This window comes from Mustela nivalis (assembly GCF_964662115.1).
Source record: "Mustela nivalis genome assembly, chromosome: 20".
Taxonomy (NCBI): Eukaryota; Metazoa; Chordata; class Mammalia; order Carnivora; family Mustelidae; genus Mustela; species Mustela nivalis.
Genome location: NC_139039.1, coordinates 8,689,773 through 8,704,469, shown reverse-complemented (window position 1 = coordinate 8,704,469; position 14,697 = coordinate 8,689,773).

Genomic DNA, 14,697 nt, shown 5'->3' with positions numbered 1-14,697 from the left:
AGGGTGTTCTGGGGAATCATCATTCTCAGTGTTCTTCAGGTTCGAATTGGCCCCAATGTTTAAAAGGCCTGAAATGTTACGAGTTGCTTTGGTGGTTCTTCTTCTTCTTCTTCTTCTTCTTCTTCTTCTTCTTCTTCTTCTTCTTCTTCTTCTTCTTCCTCCTCTTCTTCTTCTTCTTCCTCTTCTTCTTCTTCTTATCTTCTATTGTTTTTCTTTGCTTTTTTGGTTATTTCCCATCCTGCCTTCCCCTCAAGTCCTTCTCTTTTTTTTTTTTTTTTAAATCCTTGCTAAAACTGCTGGAAAGTGCTCCCTCTGCAGGAAGACTTAAACTTTTCTCTGTCTTAAACTTGGCTGTCTTCAGACCTCCCTAGCTGAGTTCCTCTTGTTGGGATAGAGAAAGGAATAGATTCGCAGTCTCCAAGATTGAACTCTCTGTATAGCAAAAGTCACATTTATAGAGCTGCTTGGCTCACCCGCGGCTTAGAAACCCCTCAGGCTATTGAGTTCCCCCAGAAAGTGTATTGGTGGCCTTTGCAGACTGGGAAGGAGGCCCTTTGCCTAGTAGGGATGGGCTGTCCCCAGCTACCATTGTGACATCAAAGGGCAACCAAGGGAGTTTGGAGTGTCCCAGTTCTCACCCTGAAATGTCAGCCCTCCTCACCAGAAATGGGTGCCAGTTCCTAAGAAACGTTTAATTAGCTGGTGGGCAGTTGGTTACTTTCAATAGCTAAATTCTCATTAAACAAAGTTGCTGTTTTAATAGAGATAATACTCCCCACTGACTGCTTATTTGCATAATTAATTCATCCAGCAACTCTTTTCTTTGAGAATCACCTCCACCTTCTATTTCACCACCTCCTTCTCTTCCTAGCCCTCCCCCTCCCCTTTCCTCCTAATCTCTCCCAGGCGCCAGAAACAGGGCCTGTGTTCCCAAGGCACCAGGAAGGGTGGAAGCTCAGAGCTGCAACTTGAGACACTGGACGTTCCTGGCTCCAGGTCCGATTTTTACACCTCTCGCCTGGTTATTTTTGTGGCCCCGTGGGCAGCCGTGGAAGGAAGGGAGAGAGACAGGGAGGGGAAGGGGCTCACTCTCAGACCCAGGTTTGACACAAACAAAACAGCATGGTACTGGGTTTTTAACTTACCAGTTGCCTCCCCCCCAAAACCCACCTCTTGAGAAATCTGTAGCCCAAGGAGGAGGCGTGGGGCTGCCGTAACTGCCCCTGGGCCCTCCCCAGCACACTGTGAGGTGTCTCTCAGAGCTAACTCCTGCCTGATGTATGTCTGGGTGACTGTGGAATTCGTCTTGCAATAATCCTGAGGCTCTGCACTTTATTAATCATTTTGTAGGGGAAGCTGCTCTCCAGTTTTCTGTTTGATTTGATTTCATTCATCCTGTCTTTCTGCAAAATAGATGGTTGAGTGCATCCGATAATGTATGGTTTAATTTGGAGCACTATGGGTTTGAATTACCATTTTCATAATGTGCTCTGCATTAATGTGTTACATCATTTATAAAGAGGAATGTGCTGGGTTTCAAACTTTCTCCGGAAAGCCAAAGTCACCTAAAGGAAACAAAGCCAAATCACATCGACCCATCTTCTTACCTCGCCGTTGGAGAAAGCCCTCCCTGCCGCCCAGCCCGGGTTCAATCTGCCAAAGCTCATAAAACCCAACATGAGGCTTTTGTGTTCACATAATGCAGGTGGGTGTCAAGGTTTGGGGGGAACTCGCACATGGCTGCCCGGGAGCATTCAATGGGAGCACAGAGCTCCCCCTCATTATTGTGTAACAACGGCTTTGCAGCCAACCCGGTTGGAGGAGACCTCCAGTGGATGGCTCTGCGTAGACCCTAATCCCAACCCTCCCTCCCCAATGGCTGTAATAACACCAGCTGTCTGTTACTCAAACTCTGACTGAGGAGGAAAAAGCACTGATTATCCAAATACAGTCATTAAAGGGGAAATGTGTTTTTAGGACTGTCAGAGTGATTAATGAGGGCTAGCCGTCTTTGCAAATGCACTTGTTTAGTCTAACTGGCAGCTTCTATTTTCCTATTGATTTATTGCAGCCGTTGCAGGGCCTTGGTGTGTGCGGAGTCAGGGCTCTCCACAACCGGGCCCTGTTTAAACAGGAAAAGCATGCACCATTTTGTCCAGGAGGGAGGGAACAGCCTCGAGTCTCTCCCTTCAGGGCAGTCTCCAGGGGCCAAGCCAACAAAGGAGACATTAAAAACCTGCAGCCTGGAGAGGGAAGGAAGCTGCCTTCCCTCAGTTGTCCGCAGTCACTGGGTTCCAAGGTCAATGGAGACGTGCCATGGCCCCTGGACAAAGCCTGTCCTATTGTGACACTCTGCATGCTCACATTTCCTCCGCCAGTGCTCCCCAGACCAGCTGTCGGCCACTGGGTCTGAGCTGCAGAGAGGAGGGGTGCAGCCAGGCCTAAAACAGAGAAAGGAGGCAAAGCCCTCCCCTCTCCCTTACCTGCACACACACCTATGCCCAGGTCCTGGGGTGGGAGTGAGGCCGGGGGGCTTTGTGGGAAACTGATAGAGCCCAGAGGTTGATTTCAGCTTTTCAAAAGAGGTCGAGTGATACCTACTTCTTTCCACCTGTGCATTGACTGTTTTGACAAATGACGTATCTGATGACAAAAATAGAGAAATGGCAGCTTGGCACTAGAATCCCAGTATTTGAGGACTTCTACTTCCGGGCAGTGGGTCATCGAAGGCCACAGAATTTGCAGGATTCCTGTTATGTGCCCAGCACAACGTGGATGCCACGAGACCCAGGAGAAAACTCCAACGAAATTCTCATCTGATTTAGTTGGGGGAGACAGGACACACCCATGAGACAGGGAACAAGATAGCATTACATATAACCGCATTTATGCTGATCTAATAAAGGCGGAGTGCAGGCAGCAGAGGATAGGACAGGATGTAAACCAGTGCTAATTGGGAAGATCAGTTGGGCAGGCTGCAGTTGCTCAAGAGGGAGACCACTGGGGCTGATGTAGGGGGACCTCCCATCGGTTGGGAGGCTCCCCAATTCTTCCAGGCCCTTCTTTTTTTGAAGGTTGGAAGATGGATGAAGCTCCTGTCCATAGGGGTAGAGAGCTGGAACTTGAGCCCCTGAGCCGGTAATTTCCATTTCTAAAGCCGACCAAGGAATAGGCTTCGCTCACACTGTGTACAGCACATCTGAATTTCCTTCCAGCCTCTTTCTCCCTCGTTGACTTGCATCTCCCACAGAACATTCCAAGCATGAAAAGGGTTTGTACTTCTTCCTAAATGAAGTGCCTTTCCAGGTTTTCCCAGGGTGGTGATATATCACCAGCATTATTAACACGTCCTAGAACAGGAAAAGCTGTCAGTGGATTTGGATCACAGATGAACTGGGAAAACTTTCTCTTAGAAAAGAAGGTGAGGGGTGCCTGCGTGGCCCTGTCCATTAAGCGTCCAAATCTTGATTTCAGCTTGGGTCGTGATCTCAGGGTCCTGGATCAAGCCCTGCGCTGAGTACAGAGCCTGCTTCTCCCTCTCCCTCTCTCTCTCTCTCTTTCTCTCTCTCCCTCTCTAAAATAAATAAAGAAAATCTTTAAAAATAGAAGGGGGGGAGGAGAAAGGGAAGGAAGAAGAAGAGGGAGGAGGCAAAGGAGGGAGAGGAGGAAAGAAGTTGAACCTATTCGCTGAGAGAAACTTTATTTCTGACAGTATTTTATAAACTTCAAAATAGAGCCAAACGGTAGAAGAATTTGGTGAACTTTATTTAGGGCTGTCCGGGAAACTTCAGAAAGTCTAGTCCTTGCATATCTGGTAGAAAGACCATAGACATGGGAGTGTCTTCTTCTGTTTTCTTCTAGCTCTGAAACTTAATTGCTGGGTCACTTTGAGCAAGTCACTTAATCTGTGTCTGTTTTTCTATGTCTAAAGTAAAGCTGTCAGGCCCCATAATCTTGAAGCCGTTTCTAACTGGAATATTCCATGAGTTTCTCAGTCCCTGATCCCCAGTCAAATACAATTCTAATGTTCCTATCAGGACAGGGAGTGTGAAAGATCCAGGAAAAGACACTTTGGGACTTTACCTCACAGATTGGGGGAGGAGGGGCAGGTGGCCTGTACAGAAGAAAAATATTGTCTTGTGAACTTTTCACCCAGAGAAGGGACTCCAACAAAATGAATTATGAAAATATGTTTTTGTTTTTTTGTTTTTTTAATTTGAGGAGATGCTGAGGTTCTGGTGATGCAGGTATTTCAAAGGCCGCCTGGGTGCTTAAGTGGGTCAGCAATTTAAGATAATGTGAAGAGGGCGCCTGGATGGCTCAGTGGCTTAAGCCTCTGCCCTCGGTCTCGGGGTCCTGGGATCGAGCCCCGAGTCAGGCTCTCTGCTCGGCAGGGAGCCTGCTTCCTCCTCTCTCTCTCTCTCTGCCTGCCTCTCTGCCTACTTGTGATCTCTCTCTGTCAAATAAATAAATAAAATCTTTAAAAAAAAAAGATAATGTGAAGAATCCTCTGAGGTTAAACCAAGGTCTATGAAAAGAATCGTATGTTTCATAACCTACAGCCGTTTCATAACCTACAGCCGATTGCTTTTGGAAGATGTAACTGGCAAGAGAGTAACTGATAAGTAGATAAAAGTCCAACCACGGAGGGGTGGAGAAGGAGCTTTCGCTCTAAGTGGGCACTCAGTATCGCCACAGCTCTTTGGAACATAAGATAAAATGATCCTTCCCGAGTTTAAATCAGAGCCAGGTTTTGGAATGAGAACAGTAATTTGGAAAACATCAGTGCCCATTCCCTGTGTCCCATTTGCGCTCCTGGGTCTGTGTACCTATAAATGAGTGCCTGTGCATAGTGAGAGTTACAGGTTTTTACCTAGTCCATAAGGAAAGGGTGTGATTATGCTCTTCCTTTTTATCTTTGACCATTTTAATTATAAGGACCGCTAAACAAATATGCAGAAGCAATAGGCCAGGCCCACCTAGGGTTTCTCAAAGATCATCATTTTGAGTGCGCCATAGCACGGTTAAATATAATGATATATGCTGGGCATTTTTTTTAAGATTTTATTTATTCATTTGACAGACAGGGATCACAAGTAGGCAGAGAGGCAGGCAGGGGGCAGGGGGAAGCAGGGTCCCTGCTGAGCAGAGAGCCCAGTGCAGGGCTTGATCCCAGGACGCCGAGATCATAACCTGAGCCAAAGGCATAGGCTTAACCCACTGAGCCACCCAGGCACCCCATATATGCCGGGCATTTAATAGTTACAAAGGGAACCCCCAGTTCCCTTTGCTGAGAAAAACAAGATTTGGAGAGGTTAAACAAATAGCCGACAGTCTCACAGTTCAAGAGCTGTGGATCCAGGATTCGAACACGGTTCTGATTATAACATTTTGCACTAAGCCAATGGCTTCAGACTGTTTCAAAGGGAGGCTAGATGCTACAGGTGGATAGACGATGGGGATCTGTCCTATCAGAACATTTGGGCCAGTGTACCTGCATGGGTTGGGACTGTGCGGTGCCCTTCCAGGCCCAGATGCTGCTCAGTGTCGGGGATATGACTCACTGGGGACACATTACAGAGTCCCCACTGCATTCTGGGAACTGTGGTCTTCTCTGGGGTCTAGAAAGATGAAAGAGACATGGGCCTTGCCTCAAGGATCCTTCATTCCGGGAGGAGACAGATGCGTCAGCTAAAATATAAGACGGACCAAGAGCTAGCTCTGTTAATATTGTTGTGATGGTCGGTATAGGCCAAATTATGCTGAAGTAACAAAGGCCAAAATCTCAGGGGCGTGTAGCACAACAAAGGCTTAGTTCTCCTTTCTCCTTCACCTCCATCATTGCCAAAGATCTCTGTATCAATCAGGGTTTGAGCAGAGGAGCAGAACCAGTAGTATAGGAAGACATTTACTGTGAAGCACTGGCTTATGCAACTGGGGTCGCTAACTCAGGAAGCTGGAAGTCTGTCAGGCAGGCAGGGAAACCCAAGGCTGAAACTACTGACACAAGCCCTCTGGAGTCTCTAAATTCAGGGACAGCCTAGGCCCTCTGCTAAAGGGCTTGCCTGATTAGGTCAGGCCCACCCACCCCACCCCCCAGACAACCTCCCTTTTGATGTACTTAAAGTCGACTGATTAGGATCTGCCATTGTATCTGCAAAATTCCTTCACAGAAGCACTGAGATTCATATTTTGTTAGATAACCAGGCACCGTCTAACCAAGGTGACACATCAAAAATCATCACAGGGTCCCACACAATTAGTGGGGCCCAATGACTAATGAAGGAACATCACAGCAGGGGAAGAGCTGAAGAATCTTGTACAATTACATGTTTCAGGTCCAATTGGCATATGTTCCTTCTGTCTATCTGTTCATATTCCTCTGGCTAGAACCAATCACCCAGTCCCTCCTAAATGCGAGGACAGGAGGACATTGACCATCCCCTCATGCCCGGAAGGAGAGAAGAGCGGGAGGGGGGTTGCCACGCGGATGCTGCCTGGGAGCACCAACCAGCTTCCATCCTGCCCTCCCCGTGCCCTTTTTACATAGGGGGAAACTAAGTCTGTGCTTGAGATGGAAGCATGCACGACTGCCCGCGGCCACACGTGAGTAAGGCCCAACTCCCCGCTCCCTCCCTCCAGCTCACCTCCACCCTGCTTCCACGGGCCCCAACAAACAGAAAACTCCTTCCAAACCCACTGAGCCCTGTTGACCTGGAGAAAGTGTGCACTCGAACCCACAGGAAACAGGGGCCTCCAGGGATGGAGTGCTCCTGCCGGACAATGTGGCCTTGCCCCAGGTAGGACGGGCCTCTCAGAGCTATGAGACCTTGAAGTTCAAAGAGGTTTGTGACCTTCTGCCTACTTCATAGTCCTGAGATCTCCACCAGGTGGCTTGCAAAGAACCACCTACTGGAGCACTGAGGCAGCGAATGAATAAGCCCTCCTTACAAGAAGGGCAAGGACCTCCCATGTGTTGGACTCCAGGAATGCTTTCATCTGGGAAACTTAAGAAAGGTAAGGATTGACTGAACGTGATAATGATCAATGGTCCCTGGCAGACCAGTGCTGTTTGATGAGCTGTACGTGCTCTCCGTTGAAAGGAAAACAGTCTTGGCCACAGGGACCCGACATGGCCCCTCCCCTTCTCCATCACTGGTGGAGTGCTCACTGTGTGCCAGACACTGTGCTAAACACCTTCTACATTTACCTGTGGCAGCAATTCTCTGCGGTGAGTCTATTATTGAACACACTTTGTCCAAGGTCACAAAGCCAATAAGCCCTAGAAGCAAGAGCCCTACCAAGTCTTTCCGACTCCCCAAACCTGTACTCCAGCCACAAGGGCCTCCACGTACCCTCGTGAGGCTGGTGCCCTGTACGAGAGCAAGCAAGGTCTTGACACCTGGCCTGGCTGCGTCAGCGTTGAAGGGGGACTCTCTCTAAATCTCCCAGACGCTCCACATGGGTAGGGGGCAGGGTAGGCCAAGCCAACTTCAAGCCCCCTCCTCTAAAGACTACAGGTTGGAAAAGGACTTTAAATCCCCTGATCCCAGGCTCACCTCCTGACGGTCACACCTGAACTTTGCAGTGCGCTCGTGCTTGGGGAAGTATTTCCTGAGAACCTGTTACCTGTGCTAAGTGCTACCAAAGGACAGAAGAAGGGTAGGACAGGGCCCCTCCCATCAAAGTGTTTACTGTCTAGTAGGGAAAGCCATACAAACACGTACGGATAATGTGAAACAAGGTCTGACATCAACCCATGAAGGCGACTCACAGAAGGGCTAGGCGCCCCGAGCACCCTGGGAGCTGGAAGGATTCATCCATTCACGGGGCACCCAGAGGAAGAAGGGGAGAGGTCTTTGAGGCCAGTGGGGAGGCCTGAGCAAAGCCCAAAGCCGGCCTGTGCGGGAGGATGTCCCCCCAGCTCACACCTGCGGACTTCCGTGGCCTTCCATCGGCAGGGAGCATGAAGGCAAGTTTGGCTTAAGGGAGTCAGAGCTTCGGGGACCACCAGCAGCACAGGGGTTTGGAGCCCAGCAACCCCACCCCCCGCAGAGGAGGCACAACAGCCTCAGCACGGACAGAACACAGGTAAGCACAGTGAAGGGGCTGCGGTGCGGGGAAAGGAGACTCCGCACAATCCAGTTCAAGGTTGGAAATGGAAATATTCATCCCATATGCTGGTCCTGATCATCCCACTACAACCACCTGCCCTGGGCGCCCCTACCCCCAGGGCCCACCTTCCTGGCCCCAGCGACAGCATCAGGGACCAGAGCACAGAGGTGGTCGCAGTGACAGGTGGGGCCTTCACATCCATCCCCTTCCTGAGACTCACCTGTCTTCCCTGACCCCTGACCCCCGTCCCCTTCTCGGGGAGGGTTGGAGAAATGTTCTCGGAGGCAACCGCCTTTGCACCCTTTGCTAACCTCACATCACCGTCCTCTGTGTCCTACCCCCAAAGCCGTTCCTCCCCCAACACACACACACACACACACACACTCCCTCTCACCTCCCCTCCCTCCCCCACCCCTTCCCCTCCATTTGTTTCAATGAACAGCCCCTTTTATCTATTCTGTAGGTACAAATGAAGCTGTCAAATTTGATCAGGCGCTTGATATGACAGGCCGTGGGAGTCAGGACCCCTTGAACAGAGTGGGCCTTGTCTGTCACAGCCTGCCTGACACTTCCCATAATGCCCAGACTGATGAGATTCTGAGTAGGGCCCAGCACATTTTCAACTCTATTTTGGGTGAAAACCCTTCTTGAAAGATCTTGAAAGGAGCTGGCAGTTCAGCCGCCCGGATGATTAATGAGGGTTGGCTCCGCTGGATGGATTTCTCCTGGTGCCAACAGCCGTCCTCCCAACAGGCTAGAACGTGTTGCTGTTGACTTCCCCCCGCGCTTCCCCCTCTCAGCGACGCCCCCCAAACAACCTCTCCCACCCGCCCTCGGACATCCCCACGGCCACTGCGGCCGCGCACCTCTCACCCATTGTCCCTCACTTCAAATGCAGGAGCAGCCCCGGCATATGGAAAAACGTAACCATCACAGCTGAGCAAGGCCTGGCGTGAGTGAATGGAGCCCGCTGGACAGCTTAGCACAGTTGAGGGGCACAGAGGGAGGGCTGAGAGGGTACCAGACAGGACAGTCACCCAGGTTCTCCTTGAACGCCATGTCCCACGCTCCAGTGGACAGGATAGGCATGTCCGCCTTTCTCCATGGACCTCAGGAGCCCCGGGGACAGAAACCACGGGGTGTCTAAGACCCCAGCAAGATAAAGCCTTAAAGTCCTTGCTTTTCCTCACTCATCTCACTCTCTTTCTCGGAGGGGGCGCGACTGACATTGGAGCAAGACAATTCTTTATCAAGCAGGACTCTCTGGCGTGGGACAGAAGACTTAGTTAGCTTCCTTGGTCTCAAGACACGACTCATTTGGAGCAGCCCCCCCCCCACACTCATGGAGACAACCACAGCCATCGCCTGTAACTCCCAACCCTGTCTGAGAACCACCATAAGGATAAAGAGCGTCCCTGCTCCCTCGCTCCCTCCTGTCTTGAGAGGCTTGCCCTCCGCTCTGCCTCCTCTAGCACTCACAACCCTCAAGCTCACTCAGTGGGGAGAGCACCTTGAAGGAGGAGACAGAAGGAAAGAAGAGTGTTCTCCCACCCACCCCAACAGCTGCTTGCCTCAAACCAGCCCTGCTTGAAGTGCGTTCCTATTTCCCCCAGCAGATTACAGCTCAACCACACTTAGGGTGAAAGAAAGGTGCCAAAAACTTCTCTGGGCTTTCCAAGCTCAGAATCCTTCAGGAACAGGCCAGTGCCAGGGAGTTGGGGTCAGGAATGTGCTGTTTCTTTTTGGAACACCCATAGATGCCTTTTTCAAGCTAGGCTCCAAGGTCCGAGGACTCCATCAGAGGAGAAGCGGAGTCCCTGTAGCCGATGGCATCACCCACGATCTCTTGTAGACCAGATTCCATGGAGCCAGGCCATGAGAGAGATTGTTTCCAAGAATATCAAGCCATACCTACTCTCTTCACTCCAAGTTTTTTTCTCTCCCTTTCCTTCTGAAGAAGAGAGGGGGAAAAGCACATAGTTTACCCACCCCTCAGGTTACCGGACATGGGTACATGCCCCCACCCAGCTTTTACCAATGGCTGATCAGGGGCCAGGTGCTCCAGCCCCCAGATGGACCAGCACCATCAGTGCCTTCATTCAGTACCATCTACTGAGCATCTACTACGTGCCAGGCACTGGGGTCTACTCTGAACATGCAGTAATGTATAAAAAGACACACAGTCCCTGCCTCCATGAAGCTTACAGACTTGTAATAAGAAAAAAAAAAAAAAAAAACACAGATCAATGTAGGATTATAATAGTGGTAATAGCAATGAAGGAAAAGTGGAGCATTTTTTACAGCACACCCAGAGAGGGTGTAGGAAGGAATCCTTGTTTAGAACTAAGGTCAGAGAGAGCCTCTATGCGATCATGACCATGAAGCTGAGACCTGAAGACTGAGCAGGGTCAGCCAGGTAAAGAAGGAAGAGCATCTCAGGCTGGGGAAACCCACACCTGGACATCAGCCAAATGCTCTAAATACACTTGTCTGGTGGAGGTGCTTTTCCTTGTAGCCGTGCTTCCATGGAACAACAAAAAGTCAGTAACTCAGCCCAAGCCCTGGGAAGAACCAGAAGGGAGAGGAGCTGGGAAGAAAAGGGAAGCAATGAAGAGTGACCATCGGTCACTCCACGGTCCAGGGCACCAACATCCACCCCGACAAGCAAGAGGGAGACTGGAGACGGATCTGGGGCTGCCAGGACCTCTCCCTGGAGTTTCAGGGATGCTCTGACACCAAGTTTTGAGGTTCTCTAACTCCTGGAACTGTGATAGGGGCAGCTGCTGATGGAGACAGCCATTGAACTAACGATGACACACATTAACGTATAATTACAAGATTCTTGCCTAAGAGTGAACCTTGTGGGAGACCCGGCTTTCTCTCTTCCAGAAAGATATTTTAATGAAATACAGGAGAATGTGTTTCTTACCCTTAGAAACCCACAGTCCTTCATTGGCTCCCCACTGTCTAATTGAGGCCAAACCTAGGCAGAGAGGCAGGCAGAGAGAGAAGGAAGCAGGCTCCCCGCTGAGCAGAGAGCCCAATGCGGGGCTCGATCCCAGGACCTTGGGATCATGACCTGAGCTGAAGGCAGAGAGGCTTTAACCCACTGAGCCACCCAGGCACCCCGAGGCCAAACCTTTAACCTAACAACCCAGTCCTCCACAAAATGGCCCCAACACCTTTCTACCCGCCCCTGCCAGAACCTTCACAGGAGCCAAACATGACGACTCACTGTTTCCTAGACGTCCAGCTCTGGCATGCAGATGTTGTTCCTTCCTCCTAAAAAGCCTATCTACCCCCCCACACACACACAAATTCCCAGGTCTCCTTTTTTTACCCCATTGGATTGCAGTTTTCCGTTGCTCTGAATCTCTTGAACCCCTCACTTTGTCTCTCGGATAGTCCTTCTGTCTGCGAGGACCCCCTCATCACCCTTCACTGGGCCATAAATTCCTTAATGGCAAGAAGGGTCTCTTCCACACACTCACGTCCTAGGACAGTGCCAGGCATGAGGTAGGCCATAACTACTTGCCAGATTCCACTTAATTGGAAAAGAGCTAAAGAGCTTAAGCAGTTGTCAACATCTTTGAGCTGAAGACACTACTGGTTTGATGAAAGAAGACACCCAGGAGGTAAAACTCAAAGACAGAACAAGAGGGACAAAAGAACAATCAGGAAAAAGAAAAAAAGATGCACACCCTTTACCAGTGGCCCAGTGGCCAGTTGCTCCAGAAGCCTTCCCTTCTCTCATTGGTGTCCCCATGCCCAGAACAGAAGAGGGGGTCCTGAGGGCACAGGGTGCGCTCTGAGGACCTTAACTATCATAGAAAACCCTAAAGGCAGGCATAGGATGCCCACTGAGGTATGGGCAGTCAGTGACCTCCTTCCTCTACCAACTTGCCGTGGCGGCTGGAATTCCCCATTCCCCCCTTGACTCATTTCTTGGAGTTAAGGAGCAAAGTCCTGAAAAATAAAGAACATAAACGTGTGCTACGAATGGCGTAGAGGGAGAAGATACCCCTCCTAAGACAGCAGTGCTCACTAAACCTGTTTGGGAACTGCCCACAGCTAAGTCGACGGGTGGCAAGGCTACCAGGAATGGGACATCAGACTACCGAGGGGTCTGGTGAGGAAAGCTCTGGAACATGGACATTGTCCCAAGAATGGCAGCTCCAGGGTTTGTGCCTCCCCAGAGGACCTGGCAGCCAGTCCTTTAAAGGGTGACCCTGCCTCGGTACTGACTCTCTCTTTCATCCTTATCTCACCCTCGACAAGCCACAACCACGAGGGGAGGGACCATGCCCAGAATTACTGCTGTACCCACAACGTCCAGTCTGCCCATCAGGCAGCAGGCACTCGACAGAGATTTCTTGCATAAACCTATACATTAATAAGGCTGTAAGAAGGTGCTAAGAAGGGACTCCAAGGAAAAACTAGTCCTTGCTCTCAGTTCTGCAAAGGGACCCAGCAAATCTGTGGACGTTCGGACCCACACTGCCAGAAGCCATCCCTGACTTTAGCCAAGCACCCCCTTCTAGCAGACAGAGGTCCACCCCTGAGCAGCTTGGAGAGGGTGCATTTGCAAACTTACCGCACCAGCTTTTGGAGCAGAACCGACCTCCCTGCTGTCTTTCAGGACTGCTTGAGGGAGAACAAGAATTTTCCTGGCCATTGGGCCAGGATATAAAAACAAGGCTACATAAAACAGGCCTAAGAGGTAAAGAGTAGGCCAAAAACAATATGCTCCTCTCCCCCCTGTTTTCTTAGGACCTCAACCTCTTTTCCCGCGTGAGGAGAAGGAGGGGGGAAAGGGAGCGCAGAGCCTAATGACCCTGTGCCCCCTTGCCAGGACAGAGGCCCTCCTCGCGGGCGGGGACCAAGAGGGTAACTAGGTACACAGAGCACATGTGAACAGGCTCCTCGTTTCCAATTCAGGACTGTCAGATGGTGATTAATGACTAACAGACACAGAGCAGCCTTGATTGCCAAGTGCCGTATTGTTAATGCTGACATTTAATGAGGCCGGACACAAGTCCAGCACAATTCCACACCATCATCTGCAAATAGCGCTCAACAGATTTAATTGGTTAAGTATTTGTGTGTGTGTGTGTGTGTGTGTGTGTGTGTGTGAGAGAGAGAGAGAGAGGGAGAGAGGGAGGCAGGGTGATATAAAGAGCAGAAGAAAGGGATAAGATGTCGGTGTGTGCATTTGCCCTACAGGGACACCTCTACTTTAGTATGTGCGTAACTGTGTGATCCCACGAGTCCGGGGGAGTGAGTCCTTAGGACTGTATAGCAGACCTGCAAGATGACTTCGGTCCCCAGCAGGCAGGCCTCAGATCCCGTGGAGGCTCCTGCGACCCCCTCCCCACCCCACCAGCGCCTCTGACTACTACTGTGGTCTCCCCACCACCACCCACCAGCAACACCGCTGTCTCTCAGGGGCAGCTGGGAACTGGCATGTTTGTGAAGTGAAAACACATGAAAGAGAGTTGAAAGAAGAAGCTGTCTAGAAGTGGGCCTGGATCCAGGGAGCCCGAGAAGCCACTTTTTCACTGGACTCAGATCAATGGTCCCTTGGCCCGCCTGACTGGGAGGCTTCCCCTTTGCCAAGAGAACTGTTACCCCCATTCCGGAACTCAACACGCTCTTAGGAGAGGAACGGAATCCATCTTATTGTTCTAGAACAAGAGTCCCTGGCAATAGGGACAGAGAAGCTGGCCTCGCGAGGGTTCCGCAGGCCGGCTGAGCGAGGTGACGAAGGGCACAGAGAAAAGGAGATGTAGGCTTGAGGCAAGGAGTCTGTGCCCACGGAGGCTGGCTCTAGTCACCAGCTGTGACTTGGTCCTTCGAGGACGCAGAGAAGGTGAGACCCAGGCAGCCAGCGCTCTAGTTGGGGAAATAGCAAACGGACATAGGCGAACAGCCTGGACAGTGGTTGCTAAGGGCTAAATGGGTGGCGGGAGGCGGTCAGTGCCTCCAGCTTTCAGAAGAGAGGTCAGCTCAGGGTCTGGGACTAGAAATGTCCAGAAGAGACAGAAAATATGTAAACTGAAAGATGGAAGCCCTCCGGTAGAAAGCACTAGCAAGACCATTATGCAGGCGAGGGCTTTGAATATTCGAATTGTCATTAATTCCCCCTTTAAAGCCTCATTCCTGCAAGGGTGGCCCTAACATCAGCCACATCACCACAGTTCCCGCGTCTGACCTGTGACTCTAAATCTGCCTTTGAACAAGATCCCCAGATATCTGCACGTGTGTCAAAGTTTGATAAAGGTTGATAAGTTCTAAATGCCCTGGCCAGGAAGCCACGCCGGGGTAGCAGTCCTGACCCAGGGACTGATACGGCTGGAAGTCCCCTGACATTTGTCCACCATATCACTACGTCCAGTGGGATCCCCTGGGTCCCCCTCGGCTGGCTACAACATCTGTCCCACCCACCTGGCCTCATACCCTGTGGCCCTCCGAAGCACATCTGGAACACCTCAGAGAATCGTCAGTGTGGGCCCCGTCCTGCTTTCGTTGCTCCTTTCCATTGGGAAAGGGCAGGGCGGTGGGTCGGCCTGTCCCAGGCCCCGC